The sequence below is a fragment of the Delphinus delphis genome, chromosome 15 (genome assembly GCF_949987515.2).
Source record: "Delphinus delphis chromosome 15, mDelDel1.2, whole genome shotgun sequence".
Lineage (NCBI taxonomy): Eukaryota > Metazoa > Chordata > Mammalia > Artiodactyla > Delphinidae > Delphinus > Delphinus delphis.
In genome coordinates, this window is record NC_082697.1 from 54,181,031 (window position 1) to 54,197,208 (window position 16,178).

The 16,178-nt window shown below is 46.8% G+C and overlaps 1 protein-coding gene across 8 annotated transcripts in view; it reads left to right on the plus strand.

Moving 5' to 3' along the window:
- RBFOX1 (RNA binding fox-1 homolog 1) overlaps positions 1–16,178 on the plus strand; it is a 1,483,287-nt gene that overhangs the window by 250,334 nt on the left and 1,216,775 nt on the right. The window lies entirely within an intron of this gene.

A 16,178-nucleotide genomic window follows, 5' to 3' on the forward strand; every position in this document is an offset into this window, starting at 1 on the left:
CAGGGTTCGAGAATGACAAGCCAGCCGTCTCAGGAGAGCATTTCCCAAAGGCTAGCCCTGGAAATGAAACAAATCATGGTGCGTTCACATATTTGTTGGATGCAAATACAGTGTGATGTTTAAATGTATCACATTGCCCTTTGGGTGTTCATGGAAAATTTGGAATTACAATCTGTTTTGGTTCCTGGGTGACCAGGCATCCCACACACAGTAATTTGGCACTTAAGAGGCCAAAGAGTTTCACTGGGAGGGCACATGATGGAATTGGTAGTAGCGGATGGAAGAGACTACAGGGACCTTGACCCATCCCCTGTTGTCTTGGTCCTCATCTCTGACACCCTGTCTTTGTGCCCAGGTAAGGAGCCTTTGCAACCCACAGTCGGATCTGGAAGCTTCCTGGGGGATGGCGTAGGTGGTGGGAGCTTCAAAAGGGAGGGTCAAGCTGACTACTAACAACGCAAAGAAGAAAATGCAAGTGCCTGAAGCGTTTGACATCCCCAGGGATTCAACTGAGTGGGCTGATCATTTTCTCTTTTTCGCTTTCAGTGTGTCTCTTTTTTTTATGGAGATGATAAACTAATTAACATCATTCTTAAGTGGCTTCAATTAACAAGGCAGATCTAAAGACTCTAAATACATTAATTCATTTATTCCTCAAAACAGTCTTCTTGAGATGAGTGGTATTACTACGATTCCCATATTACAGATGGAGACCTTGAGGCTCAGAGAAGTTGAGTAACCTGCCCCAAGTCACAAAGCCAGCCAATGGTGAGGCAGAAATAAAAGGCCGGATAAAGTGGTTTCAGAGACTGCATTTTCCAATAGCTCCCTGAGCCTCTATCTCCATCTTCTCACTCCCAGCCCTTTCTGTACTGCGTGGCCGGTTATTCTCCTAAAAATACAGGTCAGAATATATCCTACTCTTCCTCAGACATCCTTCATGGATCCTTCATGCCTACCAGTCGAAGCCTAAGCTCATTTATTTACAGTGGCCTAGAGCCTGGCCTTTGGGGTCTGATGGGTTTCATTGAAGGGCACAGCTCCCCTTTATATCACTCAGGTGTCTTTCATAACCCTCTGAGCTCGGTTTCTCAGCTGTGAAGCTGGTGTTAGAAGCTCCTACTTCACAGATTTATTGGGGAGACTCCGCCCTCTGTTAGTCTGTGTAAAGCATTAGGCACCGTGCCTGGCACGTAGTAAGTGTTCCTTACATGGGTGCTGTTATTAGGTACATCCAGTGAAGCCTCCCCCATCTAGCCTCATCTTTCCAGGATCACTCCCCCCACTAACCTTCCCACATTCATCCTGGCTCCTGAAGATCGCTCAGGATCCCCCCAGGACACCGCGGAGTGCCATGCCTCCACCTGGGGAGCCAAACGCTCTGTTTAAACCGCGGTATTTCCAGTTCTTCAGGCTCCCCTTGTCTGACCGCAGAATAAACAAAACCTAATTATTCTCCGTGAGTCATCTCAGTTGTCACTTTACTGTGTATGTTTCCTCCACCACCACCCCCCCCCCCCCCCAGTCAGAACATGTCCCTCTACCCTTGCTCTGCTTGGAACCTGGTTTTGCTGTTGCTTTCTATCAGCCGTTATTAATGTGAGCTCGTTTAGAAAACGGAGCATCCCATTCATCTCCGAATCCCGAACTGTACCTGGCCCCGTGCTTTGATGGTTTTCACAGAGCGGGAGCTCAGCAAATGCCGGATGGATTAATGAGTGGATGCACACATTCAAATGAATAAAAATAACTTACATTATGTTCCCTTTAAAAACATTTACTTCCTCTGAATTGTCACTGAAAAAATCCTTGAGGATTAGAAATAGAAGCTGGAAACTTTTGGAATGTAGATTTTTTTTTTCCCTTTTGCTTCTTCAAGTTGTAGACTGAAGATGCCTACATATTTTAAATCCGAAGGAAATTCTGCTCACCCAGACTCTAAAGCCATGTGGAATTACCAGGACTTTCGTATGTATGAATGCTGTATGTTGATGGCTGTCACGTGGTCTAGAAGAATATGGACCATGGGTGGAAATCAAGTGAACCATTTTTTCCTGGCTGGGGGTTTGCTTTAGGATTAAGGACTATTTTCTCACTAAGTGATACAGACCTTATTAAAGCAAGTACCTTTCTTGATATGATCCTTTTCTAATTTTTGTGAAAGGTTGAAGCATTTTAGGGTAAGTTGGAGCATTCTCTGTGAAGTGAGTAAAAGTAACTCATGACTGTTGTTGTGAAGATTCTTCAATGAGAAAATATTACAGAGAAAGTTTAGAAGAGGGTCTGGAACTTATAGTAAATGGTCTATAAATGCTCCATCTGAGCCCAAAACGTGAGGCTTCACATAATAGAAGTTGCTTGCATTTATCAAAGTGGTACACGTGTGCAAGCATTTTGTGAAGTGTTTTACAGGCATTATTTCCTTCAGTCTTCAGACAAGTCCTCTGGTGTAGGTCCTGCTCACCACATGCCAGAGGAAGATGCTGAGGTTCAGAGCGGTCTGTAAATGTCCCAATGTCAGACACAGAGGAAAACTAGAACCCAAGTTTTGCTTACTTTAGGTCTTGAGTTCTTGCGATTAAATGTTATTTTCGGGCTTCCCTGGTGGCGCAGTGGTTGAGAGTCCGCCTGCCGATGCAGGGGACACGGGTTCGTGCCCCGGTCCGGGAAGATCCCACGTGCCATGGAGCAGCTGGGCCCGTGAGCCATGGCCTCTGAGCCTGCGCGTCCGGAGCCTGTGCTCCGCAACGGGAGAGGCCACGACGGTGAGGGGCCCGCGTACCACACACACACAAAAAAATGTTATTTTCTCTCATGACAAAAATCAGAGAAGCAGATATTTTTGTCTTGAATATTTTGTCCTATATCTCTTGTGGCTGAGTCTACAATATTTATCACTTACTTGAAATCATGCTGTAAAGAAAATATCACCCAAAACAAGTTTGGATAAGGTCTCACATTAAACATGTAACTTTAGATGATGACCTGAAGTGGCCCTCGGAACATTTACCAAACTGTTCATGACTTCAGTCTGGCTTTATGACCTCCCCTTTTCCCTCCTGGAGATGCTGAGTGCTGTAGTGATCCACCTTTCTACCTGGCTATTTTCCCTTCATTTCACTGTCTTTGTCTTTCTGTAACATCGTGCCACATGGCTTGGTGGTGCTTTGCTGTGAAGGCTTGGCTGTGGGGACTTTTCTTGTATCTTCAGAAATTCATTGCATTTCTTTTAAAATTAGACATTTCCTTCTGACTAGATGTGTTTTCTCTATTTTTGTTGAATCTGTGTGGAGTGGGGAGTTTCGTACGAAGAGGTACTCGCAGTATATTTTATCTCGCTATCGACTCCTGTTGAGACTTACATACACTTTTTAAAAATTGAAATATAGTTGCTTTAAATGTGTTAATTTCTGCTGTACAGCAAAGGGATTCAGGTATACATATATATACATTCTTTTTTTATATTCTTTTCCATTAGGGTTTATCACAGGATACTGAATATAGTTCCCTGTGCTATACAGTAAGACCTTGTTGTTTATCCATTCTACATATACTAGTTTGCCTCTGCTAATCCCAAACTCCCACTCCATCCCTCTCCCGCCCCCCTCCTCCTTGGTAACCAAAAGTCTGTTCTCTAAAGACTTACATACACTCGTAGGGTATCTTTGCTGATTCACTCATTTATTTTCCTTCTCATGAGAATGCACGTGAACCAAATCATCTGGAGAAATTAAAAGAGCAATTAAAATCGTGAAGGTCCAAACCCTTTCTTTTGCAAATGAGGAAACTGAGGCTCAGAGCTTAAGTAAACTAATCAAGGCCAAACAGCTAGTTAATAGCAAGGATGGGTTTAAAACCCTGTTAGTGACTACTTTAGGAAACAATTTTTTTAAGCCTTGTGTTTTTCAGAATACCAAATTTAGGAGGGATTTTTAGATGGAAAGAGGGTAGCAGTGCATCTTTGAAAAGTACTCTCAGCACTAGAAAAAAAATAAATTAACAGTATTATCAGCAAAGGCATGTGATGTATTTTACATAGAGGTCTTTCCCAGACTTGGGAGCAGCCCCTGCCACAGTGATTCTGTTGCGATCTGATGCTTACTGTTCTCATACGTAAAGATAACTGCACCAAGCTTGCCTTGATAGTTTTACTATTTCCTTGAGATTACATTCTGGAGATGATGAGGCCAGCTTGAATTTTCAGTGTAGTTGTGAGACCTTTCTTACGTTGAAATGAATTCTCGTAAGCTGATTATCTCTCTGAAGAAAATATGATGTCCGCATTTCACAGCCTAGTGCCTATCATGTTAGTGCCATTTTTATTCTGAGACATCTCCCCTGGTCTGAATTAAATAAGGTAATAAGGCGCTCTGGAGTCCAACACATATTAAATAGAATTTTTTTTTTTAAATTGAGACTTACAGAGAAGAGGATGGATTTTCTTTATGGTACATTTTCTTGCTCCATGTTGAAGTACGTGCTTTTCTTTTATAGAGCAATGAGTTATGAAGCTCAAAAATAAAGTGTTCTCAGCGGTGTAAATAAAGGAGTTATCTGAGCAAATATATCACACCATGTACTAAGGGTTTTTTCCTTACCTTTTGTTTTGGTTTCGGTTTTTGGGTCTCTTTCCCCCCTTCTCCACGCCAGGCTGGTTTATGCAGTGGTTAGGGTTGTGTATTGTTGACACATTAATCATGATAATAGAAATGGAGAGCTACTTTTCATTGAGAAACAGATTCAAAATAAAAGGTGATTAATGAACAAAAGTGTCATGCATTCCCAATGACGTGCTTCGTACCCCAGCTCTGTAAATCTGTTTGTATCTCAGCCTCTTGTGAGCTTTCTGACTCCTATATCCTTTCTCCATTTTACATCAATGGTTCGTTGACCCCCCCCACCCCCCAACCTACCAGGTGTCTTGGAAGGAGGCCCATTCGAATCACGGGAGGATCTTTCTCGTGGTGCCCTATGTCTGATGGGACTCCAAAGGCTGGGGAGCAGTGGTTGCCGTTCAGGGGGAGAGACTGCTACTATGTCTGAGAGGCCTCCCTTTGTAAGCCCTTTGCTTGTACCTGCACAATCTCTCTCTCCAATGACAAAGATCAACAGAATTAGTGAGAAGATGGAAAGTAACCAGTGTGGATTGGTGGGGTGGGCATGGTCCATTGTGCTGAAGCTTCTTCTGTGAGTGAGAGCTGATCGTGGCATCCTGGCCCATCTAAGCTCCTCTCTTGTAAAAGCATATCACCGTCTCTGTGACATCACCCACCCACCTGCCCCCCGCCCAGGTCCTGAGCCATCACCAGCAAGCGATGATGTTTGCTTGGAATGGGGAACATTCTCTCTGAGAGCAAATACAGCATAATTGCCATTCAGATCAGGGTTGAAGTTCTAATTTCTCCATGGGAACTTGCACAAATTCTTAAGCTCTCTGAGTATCACACTTCATCTGAAAATTAGAAATAATGATGCCCACAGCATAGGGATGTCGTGGGAATGCAGTGGAATGCGGCGTGCAGATCGCTCATCACGGTGCATGGCTCAGAGGGAGCGTTGGACACTGCTTCTCCTCCTCTTTCCTATTATTATTATTACTATTCTCCTGTTATTATTATTGTCGTGATATACATTCACATACGTATGTCTCTATTTGTCTCAAATCGGTATTTACTGAGTTTCTTTAAGTTACAATATTTTACATCACTTTACTTCTTTAAGATCATCCTCAGCTTGGGAGGAGGCCTTGAGTATGATTACAGTAGGTACAGCTCTTTGAACACCCCGTGTAATTACACTCTAAACCCTTTCCCTATGTTATCTCATTGAATCATTGAAAGAATCTGCAAAGAGTCATTGTCATTTCCACCTTATCCACAAGGGAACTGAGGCCCAGAAATGTAAAGTAATTTACTCAAGGTCACACAGCTAGGAAGTGCTGAAGCCGGGATTTATACCCAGGTGAGGAAGACTCTCAACGTCAAAACCCTTCCTTCATGCATACACTGGTCTCTTCAGATGTTGTCATGGGTCCTCTAGTGACCCGTCAGAAGCTGGGTATGGGATCTGTGGGGAAATTGGGCTTAAAGAAACAGCTTTCAGTGATGTGGTGAGTTAGTGAAGAACCCCTGGGTCTCAGATGGAGACCCTTGCAATGCCAGAAGAGAACGTGATTTCATTCTAGAATTATTCACTCATTCATTCATCCATCCCACAGATATTTAACGAGCACCAGTTTTGGTCCAGACTCTGTGTTAGGTGCAGAGGAAGGTCCTCAGTAGGGGACAAAACCCTCCGTGTCTGAGTCCTCGTGGAGTATTCAGTGGAGCAGGAAAGGCAGATGCTGATCAAATGGTTGTGTTTTGCTGTGTGAGTTATAAGTGACGATAAGGGAGCCGGTCCTAGATCTGCTGGAGAGACAGATGGAGGAGGCTTTGCCAAGGAAGCGATATTTGAGCTGAGAGTTGAAACCACACAGGGTAGAAACCACAAGGGCATGGTCTCCTTTCTCTCTGAGCCCTGCTCCTGGAGCCTGGCGAGTTGCAGGTGACACTGAGCCCTCTCTCTAATCAGTTTTCATGCCTTTGAAGTAGCAGAGTTTTTTCTGTATCAAATTTCTGCAGACGTTCGTCCTCTCTGTCCATCTCGAGTCTTTTATGTGTGAGGTTCGGTGGTTTGTACATGGATGAGATCCTTTGGTCTCCTTGATACCAAGTAGGTACCAGGCCAGCTCCAGACACTGATGGATTTGGGTAAACTCAGTTCATGTGAACTCGTGAACATTTGCTGAGAAGCCTCATTCCTCTTGGTGGAATGAACTCACTGGCTGTTGGTGCTGTGATGGGAAGGAACATTTTTGTCTCCCAGACAATTCTGTGTGATGCCAATAATCAGCTTGCAGTCCCCATCCATTTCTGCTAGTCTTTTATCGTTCAACCTGAGTCTGTCTGCAGGAATTAAAAATCATTCCTGTCTCTGGTTTACTTTGCCCATCCTCCCCTCCAGGACCTCTAAGAAACCTCATGGCCCACAGTCCCCTTTAAAGGGTGGAAATGTGGAATTCTCTAGGTTCATGGTAGGAAGCTGCTCCACGAAGCTGATGGTCACAGTTTTTCTCCTCCTGCTAGAAATGAGCCTCAAGGCCCTGCCAAAAAAGCCATACTGGGCAATTTCTCTACTTTTACTTTTTATTTATTTATTTTTTGCGGTACGCGGGCCTCTCACTGTTGTGGCCTCTCCCGTTGCGGAGCACAAGCTCCGGACGTGCAGGCTCAGCGGCCATGGCTCCCGGGCCCTGCCGCTCTGCGGCATGTGGGATCTTCCCGGACCGGGGCACGAACCCGTGTCCCCTGCATCGGCAGGCGGACCCTCAACCACTGCGCCACCAGGGAAGTCCAATTTCTCTACTTTTAAAAAACTGATAGGTTTACCAAATATTGGTTAAAAGTATGAATTTTACAGCCACACAGAACTGGATTTGGCTTGTGGCTTTGTTGATTACTAGCGGTAAGACCTGGGGCAATTTCTTTCAGATTCTTAAGTGTCAAGTTCATCATCATAAAAAGGGAAATAATGGATGTTGTGCCCGGGAGGGGTGTTTTGTAAGTAAAATGCCTGGTAAGTGGTAAATGCTGAGTACTGGATAATGATCATAGCAGTATTACTATTTATTATTATTATTCATATCTTTACTTATTTAGATCTTTGTGAACATGTATGTGAATCTGTGTAAGCTTCTATATCAAGGGTGGCAGTCTTTCTCCATAAAGGGCCAAGTAGTAAATATTTTGGGGTCTGTGAGTCAAAGAGTCTGTCACGACTAGTCAGTTCTCTTACAGCGTGAACACAGCCATGGATAATACACAGACAAAGGAGCATGGTTGTATCCCAATAAAACTTTTTTAGCAAAACAGGCTACGTGTTGGATGAGACCCACGGTCCATCTGGTCCACAGGGCAAGCTTCAGTGGCACAGTTGCCTGGTCTTGCACAGCCTGCCTGTGTGGTCCTGAATAGGTCTCGCCCTGATCACTCAGTCACCAAAACATGGGCCGTAAGTGACAGAAACCCACCCACCAGAGGGGCACTTTCTCAGGAAGGCACCCCAGTATCTCGTGCTCATCCTCAGTGTAGGACGTTCAGCGAGGCATCAGCAGTGAAGGCAGAGAGACACAAAGGTTATCTGGAACCCACGTGGCGAGTGGAGAGCTCTGGGTGGGGCCCTCTGCTCCCCTCTGCATCGGCTCTGTTCTCCTTGCTTTCCAAGGGTGGACTTGTCCTGCTGTGCCGTCTTCTTGTCCCCCATCACTTCTCCCAAAAGGTGCCCTGGTCCTCAGTCTGTGTCACCATCCAAGGGCCGTGTCCATGAGCTGACAGCAGCATGTTGCCCTCATGTCCAGGTTGTAAAATCCTAAGATAAGGGTCCTAATGCCCATCCCAGGGTCAGGCCTTGCCCTCTTCCAAACATCTGTCCAGGGAGAAAGAAGGTGAGTGGGAGAGAGACGAGACACCCCCATTCCTGGGCAGGTGCCCTTCTTAGAAAAAGGGATGTGGGTGCAGAGACACAACAAAACATCCCCCTCTTCCTTACTCCTAAACAAACCTTTGCTCAATAACGCCTCTAAGTGACACTGTTTTGACTCCGCACCATATTTCAACTGCCTATTCTGGGCCTGGCCACAGGGACGGCTCCTCTCTGCTTACCCAAGAAGAACCTGGTGATATTTCCCAGCTGAAAGCACATACCTCTTTCCCTCACTCTACACCCAGAAAGTTTTAATTTTATAGAGATTGAAATAATCAGGTCTCACGTGTATATTTCCTTTCACAGAGTTGCTTTCGCATGCTTTGAATGCAATGTCCTGTCTTATGTACTTGGTGGAAAAAAAATAATATAAATACACCTTGAAATTTCCCTAGAGTTCAGCTTCCCTGTTTCATACCGAGTCTAGCTAAAGTTTGGAGCAGAATAAAAAGCGCCTCATTGCCTTACACCCTGTTATCTCTGGCAGGTTCAAATACAGTTTCTCCAAGAAGGCTGTGGTACCTTTGCTCTTTCTGGCCTTGATTCTGAGAGTCTGAGGATTTCTTTGGAGTACACACAGAAGCATCCTTCTGACAGACAGTGCAAATTAAAAGATCCTGTGCGGCCCAGGAACCTGGGACCCAAACGTGCCCCTTGGGTTTTCATTTACGGTTAGGCAGTGCAGACACAATTATTGCTGACAGGGAAGCAGAGGCTGGTGGCAGAGTGCATGTGACAGGAGGCTCATGCCAGCCCATAATTGGGAGGATTATTTTTAATCAGAACATACCCTACAGCCCAAACATTAGAAATCTCCTGTAATGCCAAGACAGGAAATTAAACACACCAACAATAAGCCTCAAAGCGGGGTGGCGTATAGGGTGTAATATCGTTAGTCTCTCAAAGGTCCCTGGAGCTTTCGGGGGAAGTTTGCTTCCCTGGGGAGGGAGACCGGGAAGCATCTTCCCACGGAGCAGCCACCGATACTGTACCTGAGCCCTGACTGGACAGGGTGAGTGCAGCCAAATTCAACGCAGCAGGCAGACGAATGGACGCTTATTGCATTTCAACAGTGTGACAAGTCGAATATAAGCCTTGGAGCAGCGGCTGCAATTGCATTTCATCAGTGAGGGAAGAGCCCCATTGGTTCTCTAGTTTGGGAACGCTTAAATGACACCTACTATGTGCCAGCAGCTGTGTTGGCCAGTGGTCTACCTGGGCTCTGCTGTCAGAGTCACCTGGATAATCTTACTTACTTGGCAAAATTTTGCAAAGCACGTTTCGACTTTGTTTATTGGAAGGACTGTTGTTGACCAAGTAGGCATCATTGTTGGGCGTCTGGCATGATGAACATGTATTGACGAGCCATGCCAGGTAGTTATATCGTGTAATCCTCACACCAGCCCTCCAAGGAGCAGGGCATTATTATTCCCATTCGATAGGTAAGAAAACAGAGGCTCAGAGAGGTCAAGCAGCTTGCCCAAAATCACATTGCTAAATGAGTGGGAGAACTGATTTCGAACCCGAGTCTGTGTCCCAAATGGCTATAGTACCATCATTCATGAATAAGGTAAAGTATGACCTGGGGCTGTAAAGTGCTGATGACCCAATGGAGAGGACAGATAAAGCCACTAACGTCTGCGAGCCACGAGTGCTCAGAGGTACCAGTGGAATTCTGAGAGCAGGGAGGTGGGAGCTCTTCGCTGTGCTTGGCAAGGGCACCCCAAGGATGTGATAGGTTAGGTCCCTGTTCCCCAGGCAGACGAAAAGAGAACAGACTCCCAGGCAAGGGAGGCAGCCAGGGCAAAGGCTGGTGAGGTTGGAGTGGGGTGAGGATTCCATTTTAGCTTAGAACTATTGGCTGTTGGCTTTTGTTCTTGTTCAGCTCAGTCACTTATTCAACAAAGGCAAAAGGGGAAGAACATGACCTTTGGGGGAATACTCAATACAGACCAGGCATCGGATGTGGGAACGGGGTAAGATGCAAGAAGAGATGGTGCGGGACAATCAGCTCAACGAGTGTCCCATGCCGGCCTTGCTGCATGGGTGCTCATGCCTGACTGCAGTGGGAGATGGTGCTTTAACCCACGGCACCCCTTAGAAAACAGACCGCAAGTTCACAGTAAAATGATGCATTGGTCTTGAGTCTGGAGCTCAGGTGCTGAGATCCTGCAGCGAATCCAGGGACACGGCAAATCATTTGCATGGCCGAGCACGGCTGGGCAGATCACTACTGCAGTGGCGGCCAGTGGTCAGCAGCCTCATGTCATGTAGCTGAGAGTCACTGGATTCCCTTGGGGAGGATCGCCGTCTCCACCCTAAGGAAGCTGTCATGCACCTCCCATTCTGGCCCGCTTGCCTCCCATCCCAGGAGTGATTGGCGCCTGCCCCTCCACGCTCCACCATTGCCAGATCGCACGTTATTAAGCCCCTATGGTACCAGCTGCATTACTCTGTGCTGATGTGGCTTCAGGGCCCCTTTAAGAACAGTTAAGCTCCAGACACCTGAATAAGGTCAGGGGCCGCTGAGAAGCTTGGAGAGAGCGCACGTGGTCATGATCACCGATGTGGTCAAGATACAGCGGGCGTATTTGAAGGCAGAGCTGCTGGAGAAGCCTCCCAGCTGGGGGAGATGCCACCCTTTGAGACACGTGACTCTTTTGTTGGCAAGTAACAGAGACCCACTCAAAATAGCTCGAAAAACGGGGACATCCATTACGCAGCCCAGAAGTGAGTCTCAGCCGTGAGAGTCGGGAGGTGCGGTCAGTACCAGGAGGGTCAGGCATCCTGAGCAGCTGGGTCATCCGTCAACGAGGCAGCCCCCACGCCCACCCGGAGCCCTCTGCCTCGGGGCCCCTGCACTCTTGCCTCTTTGCCTCTCTACTCTGTTCTTCCTGCTCCAGAGCGTGGCTGCTTCCCTTCTTGCTGAGTACGTGGCAGGGAACAGTGACCCCACAATAAGCGAGTTCTCAGTTCTGGGAGCCGGCGGAAACTTCGCAGCGCTGTGCAAATTCCCGGAAGAAAACTGAACTTGGATCAGGTGACATCTCATCCCTACTCAACACAGCCCTAAGGGAACCAAGGGTCAGGTACCTCAGACCTGATTTCTGGACTGAGCTACGTGGAGATGAGGTGGGGGAGGGAAATAGCTCTTAGAGAAGCTGGTAGTCACCGGAAGTGTGTCTAAAGTTAGCCACAGGGTGAGAAAGCCTGCCTCCTTCCCTCCCTCCCTCCCTCCCTTCCTTCCTCTCTTCTCTCCCCTCTCCCTCACTCACTTTCATCCTTCCTTCAGCAAGTACTATCACATGCCTTCCATATCCACTGCAGTGTGGTCAGAGGTAGAGTTAAAACGGTGAGCAGACACACGTGATCCCTGCCCTCATGGAGCCGGCATGCTGGTGACACAGGCAGGCTTGAATTAGAGCGTTTTCAGCTGACTGTGAAGAGACAGCTGTGAGATGCACTATGAAGGAAAGACAATGGGCTCGTGAGACCGTGTGGCCAAGGTTTCCATGAGGAAGTAACGATGAGAGCTGATTGGGTGTTAAGAGCATCCCAGGTCAAAGACACAGCCTACAGAGCATCCCTGTGGCTGGTGGGGAGTAAGATGTGACCCAGAACTGGCAGGTCCCTGGGGCTGGTAACACAAGGGGTCTGGAGGGAGGGTGTGACTGCTCACTAACGAACAAACAAGGCTGAGGCTGTGGCTAGGAGCACACCATGTGGGGCGTCAGCCTGTGTCCCCCACCGTCGTGAGCTTTGTCCTCAACGGAATGGGCAGCCGTCCACCTAGGGTTGAAACCGTCAAGTAACGTGGGTGCATTCATAGCTTGGAAAGATTGCTCTGCCTGCTCCGTGGGGGGCTGAGAGGGGCAGGTGTAGAGACAGGAGGTCTCAGCAGCTCATCATGGTCACCCGTGTGCAGGAATCCATGAAGCAGTGCGTGGCCGATTCTGTGGAAGTAGAAACGTTGCAGTAGCCAGCCCTGTTGAGAGAGTCCGAGTTAGAAGCTTAAACTACGCACTGCCTGCCCAGGGGTCATCAACTTCAGCATCTTGGAAGTAATTGGCTCGCTGTCTGTGCATCCATTTGGATGGAGTGCCGAGGGAACTGCAGCTAATGCACGGAGTGCGCAGCTCCGCCTGCCTTTGTTCCGACGTCCTTTCTGTTCCCTTCACTCACAGCTCTTTAGCCGGTGCATCGTCTCAGTGCCATGAAAATTCCATCCAATTTCACTGGGACCCAAGATTCTCCCTGGTCACAGATTGCCCTTTAGGTAGTTTGTGAGAGGAATTACAAACTCAGGACAGTCTTAGTTTTGTTTTGTTTCATTTTAAGTGACATCACTGCTTTGGAACTCTAGATCCTTAGATTTTCCTTGCTGTCTGGTGCCATTGCTAATGACCATTTCTATTCTCACCTTGTAACAATAGTTCTCAGCCTTTGTTTTTATAAAACAATCCACCTAAAGGATTTGACAGATTCTTATTAGTGTAAAGGATGGGGGGGTATAAAATTCATTTCAACTGCAGGTTGGATTAAAAACAGATCCAAAGGTGTGGGCATGAAGCTGACATGGATGTGAAATTAATCTTATCACCTGCATGCCAAGTAGGGGAGCACCATAGAAGGCCATGATGCTCAGAGAAAACTTCTTTCTGGAGTAAAGCTCAGGGCCCTTCCTTGGTGCTGTAGCACTTTGGGTCAGCGAGCTTCCTAGGCTTTCCAATGTGGTGAGCAGCTGCTAAGAGGCTGGGCACTGTGCCGGGCGGCAAGGCAACTGGGTTCGATAGAACATTGTCCTTGCCCTCCAGGAGTCCACAGCCTGGACAGGCCAATGCTGCAGTGGGTTAGAGAGAGTGTATGATTCTTGTTCAGATAGAGGAATGTGCAAAAGGCCATGGGACACCTGGAAAAAAATCAGTCCAGCTGGATGGGTCAATGAAAGTTACAGAGAGAAGTTTACATTTGGGTGGACCTTGAAGAATGAGTTCAAATCGGGCCAGGTGATGGGGAGCTCTGGAAGGAAGACGTGGCCAAAGGGTTGGAGGTGTATAGTGCTACGTGTCTTTCAAAGTAGTTCAATTTAGCTGGATCTTCAATGTGAGTGAGTGTCTTAGGGGATGGAGGAAACAACTGGAGAGGAGGAGGGACAGGGGTTAAGAAGGTTGAACTTGATCGTAGGACCTATAATAAGTATATCTATGGGGCTTCCCTGGTGGCGCAGTGGTTGAGAGCCCACCTGCCGATGCAGGGGACACGGGTCCTTGCCCTGGTCCGGGAAGATCCCACATGCCGCGGAGCGGCTGGGCCCGTCAGCCATGGCCGCTGAGCCTGTGCTCCGCAACGGGAGAGGCCACAGCAGTGAGAGGCCCGCGTACCGCAAAATTATATCTATGGATATATGATCAGTCTACCTAGGCTCTACTACTGCTGCTATTTCTATTATTAGGGCACAGATAATCTCCAGCTGAGGCATACTATGAATTTACAGAAGATAACCGTATAGTTTGACTATTCATTTCCTAACTGTCCTAAGTCTTCTTTCCACTTCTTCTGGTCGCATTCTTCTCATCATTAAGATCTCAACCCCACTTCCACTTCCTGGCAAGGCCTCCCCCAGCATCCCTGACCAAGTTCTGTCTTCCCCAGTAGACTGTAGGCATCAGGAGGACAGTGTTAGGCATTCAAAAAGACTTAATAAATAATAATAAAATTTTAAACGGCATCGACTTTGTACCAGGCACAATGCTAACTGCCTTACAAATATTAACTTTTTAAAAAAATAAATTTATTTATTTACTTGTGTTTTATTTTTGGCTGTGTTGGGTCTTTGTTGCCGTGCGCGGGCTTTCTCTAGTTGCGGCGAGCAGGGGCTACTCTTTGTTGTGGTGCATGGGCATCTCACTGTTGTGGCCTCTCTTGTTGTGGAGCACGGGCTCTAGGCGCGCGGGCCTCAGTAGTTGTGGCATGCGGACTCAGTAGCTGTGGCTCACGGGCTGTAGAGCGCAGGCTCAGTAGTTGTGGCGCATGGGCTTAGTTGCTCCATAGCATGTAGGATCTTCCTGGGCCAGGGATCGAACCCCTGTCCCCTGCGTTGGCAGGTGGATTCTTAACCACTGCACCACCAAGGAAGCCCCCAACTATTAACTTTTAATACTCACCTCTATCCACTGAGGTAGGTACTATGTTTATTTGCATTTTACTGAGACAAAGAAAGGTTAAGTGACTTATCTGTGGTCACAAAGCTAGTAGGTAGTGGAGATGTGGATGGATGGAAGGAAGGAAGGAAGGAAGGATGGATTGAATGAAGGAAAGAAGGATGGAAGGTGCTTGGATGGATGGATGTGTCACTGAATCAAACCTTGGTCCATTCTCCCACTCACAGTAAAGCCAATCTACTGACACTAGGCTGTGGTGAAGGGAAGTACCACATTCACTGTGGGCACCAGACAAGGAAGGCAGCTAATGCTCAAAAAACCCTAACTCCCCTTCTGGATTTCAGGGAAGAGTTTTTAAGGGCAAGACGAGGGAGGGAGGTCACAGGGTGTGTGATCAGCTTATGCACAGTTCTCTGATTGCTTGATGTTGGGGTAACAGGGTGGTGTCACTGGGGTTAACATGATCAATTCTCAGGCTCCAGCAGGTCTGGGGGTTACATACTCATGGTCATCATGTAGTTAACTTTGTCCATTTGTTGGGGGTTTTAGTACCTGTAAAACAACTCAGGAATGGGCATCAGATACTATTATCTATGTACTTCAGGGAGGAACTAAAGATTCTGTGACTGCCGTATGATTGATTTACTGTTTAAATTGTTTCTAGTTCTCCTGGCCCAACTCTACTTTTGTCCCAACATGTTTACAACCTTTCAAACATTAATTCTTAAGCCAAGCTTTTGTGACTCAGGGGAGACCTGGAAGACTAGAGCTTTTCTACAAACAAGAAGCAGGCAGAGGACATGGTGAGGGTCTATCCTGGGAAGGCCCCATAGGGTCCTGCTTGGTTACAGATGGATAAGCACTGTTACCACCATCCTCAAGCTTCATAGCTGTCTATACCCTCAGGCCTCTCCAGCCACTGGTCTCTCTCTTTCCAGTATTTTGGAACCTCTTGATGTTATCAGATATTCTAATTTATCAACACCAGTGCTAGTGAAGTTTAAAAAAAACGTGAAGTTTAAAAACAATGGTGCATATTAAAAAGGGGAAGAGTATTTTTTAAACATATATCTGCCAATCATGTTTATAATTGAGCTCTGAAACTTGTGAATTGCATTGAGTCTGGGTATAAGTTATAACCCTGCTTTACAGGAGTAATTGAAAGAGCACTGGATCAGGATTCTAGAACACTGAAAACCAGTCCCACCTCTGCTACTTAAGTTTCTTCCAGAAAGGAAGCAAGTCAGGGCCAACTCTCGTTGGTGCAAGGTGCCGTATACGTCTTTCAGATTTATTAGTAAATCTTTTTTTTTTAATTAATTAATTAATTTATTTTTGGCTGCATTGGGTCTTCGTTGCTGTGTGCGGGCTTTCTATAGTTGTGGCGAACAGGGGCTACTCATCGTTGTGGTGCACGGGCTTCTCACTGTGGTGGCTTCTCTTGTTGCGAAGCACAGGCTCTAGAGCGCAGGCTCAGTAGTTGTGGCGCACAGG